The sequence below is a fragment of the Eulemur rufifrons genome, chromosome 2, assembly GCF_041146395.1.
Source record: "Eulemur rufifrons isolate Redbay chromosome 2, OSU_ERuf_1, whole genome shotgun sequence".
Classification (NCBI taxonomy): Eukaryota; Metazoa; Chordata; class Mammalia; order Primates; family Lemuridae; genus Eulemur; species Eulemur rufifrons.
The window spans coordinates 79,363,512-79,376,240 of NC_090984.1; the positions used below are offsets into that span (position 1 = coordinate 79,363,512).

The 12,729-nt window shown below is 34.0% G+C and overlaps 1 protein-coding gene and 1 pseudogene across 1 annotated transcript in view; both read right to left on the reverse strand.

Annotated features, from left to right (window-relative positions):
• Positions 1-12,729, reverse strand: part of MDGA2 (MAM domain containing glycosylphosphatidylinositol anchor 2) — a 767,088-nt gene that overhangs the window by 538,279 nt on the left and 216,080 nt on the right. The gene's annotated exons all lie outside the window — the stretch shown is intronic.
• On the reverse strand, positions 9,711-9,992 carry LOC138379415 (ATP synthase membrane subunit K, mitochondrial pseudogene; annotated as a pseudogene).

Consider the following 12,729-nt stretch of genomic DNA (forward strand, 5'->3'; position numbering starts at 1 on the left):
ATGATCACATCCATGGTCGATATTGCAGTCTTTTTTTATTTTTTCCCCTCTCCTTTTCCTCTCTGAAATTAACTGATCACCTGTGACTGTCCATTCAACTTACTAATCACATGCGAATGCCAATCTGCCCTTTCCATTTCCACTGCCATTGCCTTAGTTCATTTCTTCACCTTTTACTATGCAGATGACCATAGAGTTTGCTAACAGTTCTTCCTGCTGTTTCTCACCATTTCCACCAGCACCAACAGCAAACGCTCATTCATTCTACACAAATAAAATTACTACTTTGCAGCTTTATTTGGCAATCAAGATGCAACGGTTTAAAATAGCAAGCCCATTATTTAAGGTTTATACTTGCCTTCTTTTGGGGCTTCATCCACTGTAATCTACAACCTGATTCTGAGCTCCAGCACACACAAATGTCTTGCTCTTCTGTGAGGTCATGCGGTTCCTTCAGTGCTATGGGAGGCACCATTCCCTCTACCTAGAAATGCCCTCTTTGCCACTTGTCTTCGAAAGTGTGTGCTTCTCTTTATACAAGAGCCTTCCCAAGACTTATTAAATTAAGTTTGAATTTGAGTCCTTTAGATTTCTATAATGATGGAGTTCATGCTACCCCCAAATATGGCACTGTGGCATTTAAGAAAAGGTCAGAAGTAGGAAGGTCTCCTGTCCTTCTCCCCTAAAACAGGCCATAAAAGAATTCTCTGATCTTCCTTTAAAGCCCACCCTGTACTGAGAGGAAAGAAATTGTCCTTTTCTCTGAAGACACAGGGACACAGTAAAGAAGCAGGCCTTGCTGAGGTCCCCCCAGTTTATTACCATTAGATCATACCCCTCTTGTCTCATCATATGTCTGCACAGATGTCCACTCTTTTTCAAACTTAGCATAAAAATGCATGTTTCCCTGTTTCTTTTGGTCTTCATTTCCATAAGAAGTAAAATTTACGTTAAATAATTTGTTTGCTTTTCTCTTGCTAAACTGTCTTTTGATATAGGGGTCTCAACCTTGAACAGCAATGTGTGAGAAAAGAAATCCTTCCTACAATGTCTACATTTTATGGGATTGTTGCTTTATTTGCCTTCCCCATAAATATCGATGAGAGTGATTATGACATATATCTTTTAAATATTTTAAGCAAATTTCTCATCTTACCCCTGAAATGGATCTCAGATTATCTGCTTATGTCATAAAGCCTTTACCCCAAGACAGTAAGAATGAAAAACGGCAGCTCAGTTTCTGTGCACATACAATATAATTTCTAAGTTTTGGAATCAAAATAATGAATGATGTTTATAGCAATAGTTAATTAATCAGTGCCTTCTAAGTAATATCTCAAAAGCATTTTCTTTTATATATTTCTTATCTAATGTCTACATGTATTATGCTTATGTAAAAATGATTAATAACAAGTGTGCCTCAATGCAGCTTTATCAAGACTACAAAGTAATTAATTAAAATGCCTTTTAAATCAAGGAACTATAATGTGCCCTTCATCTTACAGTTCTTAATTGAATTCCCAAATAAAATTTAAGCCATACCCTCATTTTGTGCTTTTTCACTTGGTGCTCTCCTGATGGATATAAACTCAGATGTATTACTGCTGGAGTGTAATATTCTGTCATATCTATAAATTCCATAAAGTCTTATGCCATGAATAAGATGGTAACATGCTGCTTTCAAAAATGTCTGAGAATTAATCATTTATTTCCCTTTCCTGACATATCTTTTATGTTTTGCATGTTTCTCAAAGATAAGGGGGTACTAATGTTAAGCAATGTTACTGTCCTCACTGGTGGAAGAAAATAAAACTATCAATCCCCAAACAAAGCTGCATACTTGACTTTGAAGGTGCAAGTTTGTCCAATTTCAGAGTCTTTTCCAAATACCTTTCTTGACTTATGAAATGCAAAATTACTTTGACAGTTACAGATTCTATTTTTAGAATATGTGCCTTTTGTCACATAATTTTGCATAATCTTCCAAATGCTTGGAGCATGAAGACAATAAGAGGGAGATTTAAAGTGCTTGAATTGCTAAAGTAAAATGAAGCAATCATATAAATTCAATCAAAAAATTTACCTCTACAAAGAATATTTCTAAAGCATTATCTATGTTCATGTATGAGTCTACATTATTAACAGCAACTCTACAGTCAATGTTTTTATAAAAAGGAAACAATTGAGAACTTTAAGGACTAATTTGGGTTTAAGCTTTTCAATAGTTTTCAATACAACCAAAATTTTCCTATAAAGTATAAATTTCCAAGCCTAGGTAATGGTCCATGGAAACTGAAATTCATTCATCTCTTTATGTGGAAAGTCTATGAAAGTGGTTTAATACAAGACAAGGCCAAGAGCAAGAAAGGCATTGACCTAATTGTAAGAATGGCATGTGAGAAAAGGTTATATTCTCACACTGCTGGTAGGAGTGCAAATTAGTATTTCATTTTGGAAAGAAATATGGAACTAATTTTCAACAAACCTAATAAATTTTACTCAGTTAAGTCAGAAATTTGTCCCAAGGAAATAACATAAACTAATATATATAATTAAATAGTTTGCTGCAGCATCCTATAAAATAGCAAATATATAAAAACAATATGAATTTCTGAAATTATGATGTTTATTAAATATCATACAAAATGATTGACAATATGGTAACTGTTTAATTAATTAAAGTATAAATTTAGGATGGTTTATTACATGGACACTAAAATAGCAGTAATTACAAAATAAAGAAAATTAAAACTCTGAGGAACAGAATTTATCAGAGAAGTGTTGATATATCCTAGTCTTCTCATCTTATCAATTTTCTCTTCTTCCTGGTATCAATCAAAATAATAGATAGAAATAGCCATAATATATTTCATGTAATAGTTGGCTTATTTCTTCTTCATTTCTCTATGCTTTGCACTTAATGGATGCTGAAGGAACTAGGTGCGGTTAAATAAGTGAGCTTTTCATCCTATGTTGAAAATAATATTTATTTTCCTATAATGTGCTCAGTAATTTCCCCCTAAATATTAAAGTACTACATCATGAATGAAGAGAATTATAAAGTTTCAGAAAGGTACAAAGAACATAAAAATCACACAAAACCTCTCTCTAGTGACACTCAGTATGTGACATTTGATATTTTTCCTTCATTATAAATGAAGTGCCAATACAGGAATATATAATACATACAGTATACACTTTTATTCATTTTTCTCATTTAATGTAGTGTGAATATTTTCTCAATCATTTAAAATTATTGTATTATTTGTAATATGTCATCCATGCTCTTAGAACATTATGTAGGTTGTTTCCAATGTCTTCCAACATTGCAATAAATAGGTCTACCTGTTAATTTTGATCTGAGTTTCTGTTCCATTAGTCATGATTTCTCTATTGTGTATTACAGGCTAAAACTTAAAAACTATTTAAAGGTCCCTGGTATATTTGTTTTTGTTTTGTTGTTTTGCTTTGCTTTTCAAAATGCAGCAGTTTATATTCCTAATGGTTGAATATGTATGTCAATTTCATTGCACCTTAACCAATATTCAGTACAATTATTTAAAAATTGTTTACTACTTTTGGAGCTTAAAATGGACTATTTTGTTTTATTTTCAATCATTTGATTAATAATGCAGTTAATCATTTATTGTTTTTATTAGGTATCTTACTTTTTATTATGTGATTGCTTATTTAAACATAATGCCTTTTTTTAAACTGGAATTTTTGTGAGTTCTTCATAGATTACCATGACAGCTTCAAATATCACTACAAATAGTAGTTTATATCCCTGAAAATATGGTTCTTAGTTGGTCCTTTGGCTTTTAGATTTTCCAGTATTGTATATTCTTAGAAAAGAATATAGGAATGCATTGTGCAATCATATTTAACCTAAGATATATATTCCAAGTAAGGTTAGATTTTCTATATGCTAATTAATTTTTTTCTGATTTGCCATTAATCAATTATATAATAATTGATTATTATAGTGAAGATGAGAGTTATTGTTTATTCATTCATTCATGCTTTCAGTACTATTTTTTGAACAACTGCTGACTGAAAATGCCTCTTTCCGGGCTCTTGGAACATATTAGTAAAGAAAACAAATGGAGATTCTTGTCTGCAGGAATGTTTGCTTACCTTCTAATAGGAGGAGAGAGACAACAAGCAACATGTATAGTAGCCAGAATAATGGCTCCCCAGAGATGTCCCTAATCCCCAGAACTTATGAATATGTTTCCTTACATGGCACAAAGGACTTTGTAAATATAATTAAGGTTGTGAACCCTAAAATAGGGATATTATCTTGATATATCTGGGGGAACCAATATAATCTATGATCCTTTAAAAGCAGAGAACTGTATCTGGCTGGGAGTGTAAGGGAGGTGAGGCAGAAGGGGAAATCAGAGAAATTGTACTCCTGAGAAGGATTTGATGAGCAGTTGCTGGCTCCGAGATGTAGAGATCCATCTGCAAGAATTGGAGAAAGGACTCTAGAAGCACTCAGCTTCTGGCCATCAGCTGACAGCCAGCAAGGACAATGAAACCTCCATAAGGAACTGGATTCTGCCAACACTCCAAATGAGTTTGGAAATCTGTTCTCCAAGCCACACTACATCTGTGTAATCTGTTCTGACATCAACAAAAGCCTAACACAAAATGACAAAAAATAAATAAACAAATAAGTAAATTAGATAATATTAGAAGGTATTAAATGCTCTGGGAAAAAAAAAAGGTAAATTAGTGCAAAGTCAGAAGGGTCAGGAAGGCCTGCATGAGGAGACCAGGCAGGTGGAAGATTAAATAGCGTGGCCAGCTTGTGCTTCATCAAGAAGATGACATTTGAAAAAAGATATGAAGGAGTTAAGGATGTGAACATATGACAAGAAGGACAGATGACAGGAGTCTTTCCAGGCAGAGGAACCTGCTACAGGAAAGACTCTACAGCAGACCTGACATCTCTGGGGAACCCCATATGCCTAGATGGAGTGGGTTAGGGAGGGAGGCGGCAGGTGGAGAGGAAGTCAGACAGGTATGGGGACTTGGGTCATATACCACCTAGGCCCTCGGAAAACTTAATGTTTATTATGAATGAAATAAAAAGCCACTAAAAGGTTTTGAGTATAAAAATAATGTGGTCTGATTTAAAACTTCCAAGGACCAATCTGGCTGCTATACTGAGAATAACCTTTTATGGGAGAAAAGATAGAAACCAAGACATTTGTTCTGAGGTGACTTCACTAATCCACATAAGAGATAATGAGGGCTTAAACTAAGGTGGTAAAAATGGAGGTGATGAAGGGTCTCTATTCTCGAAATAATTTTTTAAAATTTACATATAAAAGTCAAGAGTCTCATTTTCCAGGAAGCCACCATGACACTCCTAGACAGCTTCACTTAATTATCATAACACATTGAACTATTATTAAAGCACTCATCACACTCGTCTGGAATTATCTGTTTATCTTTCCTTTCCTTCTAGACTGCAAATTAAACTCTAAGAAAAGCAATTGTATATTTTCAGGTGAGCCTAATAAAAAGCTACATGCTGCCATCCCTATTTCTAATCTGTACTGTAATAGGAACAGTTCAGTCTCTTAAGAAGAATTATCTTTTGTGACACAAGAGAGGTCCTCCAGGCCACTTCACTCAGAAGCTGTATCATTTCGAATAACCTAGATGACATGTAGAGGTGAAAATCAAGTTCATACTACTTTGATTTTTTAAGTATAAAGAAAATCACAGGAATATATTAATAGTATAGTCATCAGTAGAAAGACAGTCCATATGGAACATTCCTTCTTGGATTTTAATTCACTTTTTTTCCCCTTTTTGAGTTGGACCATTCTAAAGAAAGAGCCTAGAACAATTCAATAGAAAAAAGAAAGAAAGAGAGCGGTGACACCATGTTTACTAAGGAGTAAGGTGCAAAAGTTGACAAAGCCTGTGACAACTGATTCCTGCTCAGCAATAAGCACCATAGACATTATAGAATACATCAGCTTCATCTTGTTTAACAAACTTTTTCCTTTTCCCTATTTGGCCCACATTCTAACAGTAACAAAAGCCAACTAACATTTGTTGTCTTCAGACAGGAAGCTTGTCAGGATCTGCACAAGGACCATTTTGCATTCTAATCACTGGTTAGAAGACATACCTATAAATTAATCTCCCGCACTAATAGTTTTAAGTATTTAGTAGCAAGAGAAGCATAATTAAACTGGAGTGAGCCCTTATTTTTTATAGCGTACTGAAGAGGATGATGAAAATTGGGGGGGGAGGAGAGAAAAATGAAGTTATCACTCCTTTCTAGTCTTCAAAAATTTTACAAATAAGAATGTTAAGGTGTCATTCAAAGAAACTGAGAGGCCATTTATATCCTCCCCTTTCATTTTTGTTTTACTAATTTGATACCAGCATTTACTAGTTTTCTTTTTGTTTTTACATATTTATGATTTACTTTCTCACTCTTTTAAGTTTATACTTGTAACAAACATGCATGATTTCAAACAGCGAATGACATACCTATTATAACCATTTAAACAAAAGAGATATTTGATACATACTTCTATTTTTGAACATGTGAATGAATAGTATGCATGGGTAAAGAGAGAAAGCATTTCATTTCAGGGAGCAACAACTTTCAAAAGCTTATTATTCTAAAAATAATTGCAAAGTGTCCTCATTCTTAATTTTTCTAGCTATATAAATCAATCTATTGTTTTTACCTTAAGTTCTCTCTAAAGTAAAAAACAGGTAGTATTTTATGCTGGAAAAAATTGGTCTAATATTAAATATAGTTTTTTATTCATTAAAACAAGTATACAATGTCTATTATTCATCAAGCACTCTGCTAGTTATTAGAAATAAAAGATGTTTAAGACAAAGGCTTTGCCTTTGAGGATCTCAAAGACTTTTCTAATTCAACTTTAGTCTGCTGAGTAGGCTTTCAACTCTGGGTAAAATCCGTACGTTCTGGGGCTTGAACGTTCACTATGATTTATTTGGAAAACCACTGGCTAATATAGTGTCGGGCTCCTTCAATCAATCTGTGTCCTATAAATAGAGGTATATTTATGAGGGAGGAAAGAAAATATCCTCTGAGAGTGGCAGTAATCAGAAAAGGAAGATTTGTAGACTGCAAAAAGAAAGGAAAGATAATATGAATTGATCCTCATATAATTATAATAGGAATACTGCAAAAGTAATTTTTTTTTCCTCAGGAAGGGGCAGTTAGTAGTTAGACAATAGTCAAAATATCTCCCAAGCATTGAGGCAACACTAGGGAATATAAAGCTATTGGGGAAAAGAAAAATAAGGCTTTATAAAAGTGGCTTGTGTGATTGGGCCAGAGCATTTTAGAATGTCCTGGAACCCTGGACACAATTATCGTGAACAAAACTAAGGACCTTTACTTCCACATCCAGGTAGGAAGACTGTGGCCAAACCTTGTATGCCCTAAAATGATTAAGTACAAGTTTACCCAAACTCTTGCTCTAAGTCACTTAAATTTTATTACATCTCTGGGACCATAACAATTGGTCTTAGCAAACAAAAACCAATAACTATAAACTAAAAATCTCATATAGGACCAGAAGATAGGAATATAAAGTGTGTGGAAATGAAAAATGTTAACTGACAGTAAGCTCATGAAGCAACAGATAAAGAAAATGTCAGCAGTAACCTATGTGTAAAGCAGAAAGATCATAGTCATCTCTTCTATTGGTCTGTCAAATTTACAAATTCTGCTTATCAATGAATCTTCTAGAATAGATTATCAGACACAGGTTCTTATCTTGGGACCAGAGCCCTGGCCATACTAAGACATTTCATAAAGCCCCCAAGGCCTACAAGGTATCCTATGAGTGCTAGGTGCTAGGTGCTCTTCCATGTATTAACTACTCTTCACAATGATACAGAGAAGTAGGTAATCTTATTAAGAGTATGACCAACTTACAGATTCTGAAACTGAAACTCACAGCTAAGTTAAGAAGCTTGCCTAAAGTTTCACAGTTAGTAACCCAATGCAGTCTAGCACCCGTTGCATTTGGTAATATTTTCTGGAAAGAAGAAGGAAAGTGCAGTCATCACAGCACTCACAGCTGTCTTTGGTTTGTCTGATATGAAATGTCTGTCAATCAAGAGAAAGGGGAAGGATGAATTGTGTGAGTCAAAGAAAAGGAGGAGGCAGGAAGCCCTACAGATAGACAATTATTTAGAAGAAAAAATAGAAATGGAAATATTTTGAGTTGTAAAAATACTTTTGTAGATTATAGTTAATGTATAAATTAGGTGGTAAAATCAATTATTTTGACAGTAGATTTGCAGAGGGAGAGACAGGCTGGAATGAAAGAAGTGCTCCAGGCTGTCACTGACATCAGATTTGTGCATTTTCCTTGAAAAGAGGCCCTGAGGTTTTCAAATGCTACTGGTGTGCACACACAAATCACATGTTGCCCATGCAATTTCAAGGTGAGATTCTGGGAAAAGTCCCTTTGAGCTAAATAGTTTTGTATTCATCTTTAATCAGAAGTCAAAAATTTTAATCCATGTTCTCATTGAAAGCTGGATATATTACAAATAAAAGAAACTGATGTATCTCAGAGATTTATTAATGTGCTTTTGAAAACTACCAACATCTCATCAAAATTTCATTTGATTTTCTTCAGAACCATTTTTGCTTTAGTCCAGAAAATTGTATAATGTAAAAACCTTTTTATTCCACATGAATTATACCATTCCATCAGGCTCATTAAGCATTTGAGCCACAGTTCAGTGTCTCAAACTGATATTAAACCTGAGCTATCAATACTAAACATCTATCAAGTGACAAAAGTTTTTACCAGGCTGCAAAATATTCGACTGGAAGTAAACATCAGACATCAGGGAAAGCATATTCTTAAACTACAGGTAAGTAGGTTGGAACCTGTGCTTGGTTAATTTCTGAGGTTTAGAGCATATCCTTTAATAAAATTAAGCTCAGAAATTATTATTAAGTTCCTATTATGTTTCATGTATTGCATTAGGTGTTTGAGTTTCAAAAGACTGAAAAGACTTCATCTCTGTTTATAAGGGTAAGGGTAGTGAAAAAGACAAACGTAACATGCAAAAGGAGAAAGAAACGTAACTAGAGGCATTGCCTATGTCTTAAATGATTGTATGAGAGAAAGATTAAAAATTATTTATGCAAAATAATTTGAAAGAGTCAAACACAGATTAATATGCTGATGAAAATGTCTGGAATAAATACTCACAAGGTAAATATCCATATAACACAAAGATTGGCCAACCCTCTTGATGGTTCACTCATTATAAGCAATAGTCAATTAAAAAAATGAGAAAGCAAAGACATTTACCTGCTTATTGGGATTGGACTAAACACAAAGTGACATGTTTTATATGCAAAGAGATATGTTACAAAGTGACATTAAGAAAACAGGGAATAGAGTGGGTCAGTGAATCAACTATGGCAACAAGGTTGTTCTAATACATCTCTAGATGTATTAGAATTCAAGGAACAGAAATCAACCTTCAGTTCTGTCATCAATGTCATTAACACTACACAGTGCCTATACCTCAGAATTTTTTAAGTTCCGAGGAAAGAAGAGGAATAGATGCAGGCTTTCTAGGATTTGAGAGTTTATCCAGAATAAGATTGCATTTATACAGTGATAAGTAGCTTTCCTTCCCCCCACCAGGTTCATAATTTATTGTACAAATTGAGTATCACATGATGAGGTGACATTAGCTTCTCCAGGCATGGGGACTTAACAGATGAGGTACAGTTTAGAATCCATTTATGTTTCTTTCATAGCTGAAGTTTTTTTAGACCTTAACTTATTATAAGATCATCAAAGCAATGCCCCTGTGTGTGGCCAGTACACAATTCATTCTACCTGTGAGAGTATGAGAGTTGAAATATTTTTTAATACCAGTGAACTGGAATTGGGCATCAGTCTCTGGACTTGTCATGATTCCAATCTCACCAAAGCCACAAATTCTTCAGCCAGTGCCCTTCAGTGTTTGCAGCCACCTCCCAACCCAGCCAATAGCATTTCTTAGGGGCCAAAAGAATTAAAGAGATAAAATGTCATTTGGGAAGTAAGAGAAGGTAAAATGCTAGTAGAACAAAGAAATGTAGAAAAACTTTGCTCTAAAATTGAGTTATAATCCTAGGGTACTATCCTGTTACTTATTCTGAATCAAACCTCTTCAACTGCATAATTTCCATGGACACTGTAGCTAAGATCACAGACTAGACACAAATAGCACCTTGTTATAACACAAGATCTATCTTCAACAAGTTGTATGGCCTTGGCATAATAACTAAACCTTTCTAAGACTATCTTATCATAGTATGAGAATAATAAATGACCACTTCATCAGCAAGTTACAATAACTGAATTATATAATTCATAAAACATGGCTAACATATACCAAAGTTTTCAGTAAATGTTAGCTACTAATGGAAAGAAAATCCTTTGCAAAATTACAAATCAGTGTCTAGGTAAGTTTCTAAATACATATGTGTGTGTGATACACATACACACTCTACAGAAGAATATGGAAATATATAAGATTAACCACTTGCTGATTCATTAATTCAAGTGAAAACTAAAAACTAATATTGAATTGCCAGAGCTCTACAAAAAAATGATAATGTACAGTGTACTTGTGGATATAAAACCTGAAGAGGTTGGGGTTTTTAAAATTACATTCTTTGATTCATATGTCATTATGTACAATACTACTATGTCTAACATTTGACCATTATTAAGATTTATGAAGTTCTGTCTTGATTTAAATTAATACCATGTAACCCATAACCCAACAAAAATTTAGATGCAACAAAACAGGTATTTTTTTTCAGCATAATTTTAATGGTATATTAATGGTAACATTAAGTTAATAAAAACTCAAAAGGGGCAAAACTGAGGAAAACTCTGCTTCATGATAAATAGATGGTTAAGCAACAAAGAACAATGAAAAGAATAAGAAGTTTGGTCCCCTCTGGGGAGACACATCAGAACTGCCCACAACGTATTTATTCACTTGGATGGTGAGTCCCTGGGGGATAATATTACTTTTTAAACCCCACATAAATCAAACAGTGTACTTCAAGAATTATCTCTGCTTCTTCAGACCACTTCACTCAATCTACTCATATTTTCAACCAAGAAAATAAAAAGCTTAAGCTGAAATCATGGAATAAAATTCTTAAATACTTTCACAAACAGGAATTACATGGCAGAAAAATTTTATAAAATGTTCCTTATATGGTTGGTGTGAGCAGGCTGGGAAATCTGCAGCGAGGCTCCCCAGGAAGAACTAAATGGGCCTTTAGTGATGTCCTTTGGCAGGCTCAAGACTGGCCATAGGGCTGGGCATAGTGACTCATGCCTGTAATCTTAGCACTCAGGGAGGCTGAGGTAGGAGCAGTGCTTGAGGTCAGGATTTGGAGACCAGCCTGAGCAAGATCGAGACCCCATCTCTACTAAAAATAGGAAAAACAAATTAGCCAGGCAACTAAAAATAGAAAAAATTATCCAGCTGTGGTTGTGGGCACCTGTACTCCCAGCTACTGAGGAGGGTATTTTAAAAGAGATAAAAGCAAGTCAAAGGAATGGTCATTAAAATTAATGTAATCCTTTTTTTCTTTACTAATATTTTAAAGATTCAGATTTACTTCTATTGCAAATAAAAGATAAGGGAAGGATTCTTTCCTGTTCAAAAAATCTTTACATAAAATGTAAATGGTTGTATATATTTACATAAAAACTCGAGTATTTTACATCAAATGACTTGTTCAGTTCACCCATTTGCCTTAAAACCAACAAACTAATGTTACTATCCTGACATGATGAAACCTATTTTGAAAAATCTCAATTGGATAAAAACCCAAATGGATCCAGAGTAATTGCCATACCAACAGCCCTTTTAGGCTATATATAATTTTGGCTGTTAACATAAAAATAAGAAACCTGGATTAATCAATAAAGTTGTTTTCTGAGTGACAAACTCAAGGAGATCTATCTTTGTGTCATACTCAGATAATAAACACCATCATACTTTCTATAAATTAACCAATTTTAGTCATTCTATCATGTTTAAAGGGGGTTTTATGTACATATTATATACAATTTGGATATCTACACATATACACTAGTCCTCCCCTTATGTGCAGTTTTGCTATCTGCAGTTTCTCTTTCCATGGTTTCAGATACCTGAGGTACAGTACAATAAGATATTTTGAGAGAGAGGGAGAGAGAGTGAGCAAGAGAGACATCACATTCACATTTCTTTTATTATAGTATGTTGTTACAATTGTTCTTTCTTTTTAGTTATTGTCAATCTCTTACTGTACCTAATTTATACATTAAACTCGATCATAGGTATGCCTATATAGGAAAAAACATAATATATAGGGTTAGGTACTACCCATAGTTTCAGATGTCTACTCAGGGTCTTGGAACTTATCCCCTATAGATAAAGTGGGACTACTGTACATATATTCATCCTCATCATAGTAGAATAGATTAAAATATTTTATTTTTCAGGGTTTATTTTATATTTTTATTCTAATCCAGGAAGACTGTTATCTCACTGAAGAAGTGCTAATCCTGCTAACTTCATAAGAGTTATGGCAAAAGTTTCAAGAGAGCTCTCTGGGGTCTCTTTTATAAGTGTGCTAATCCCATGAGGGCTCTGTCCTCATGACCTAATCACTTCTCA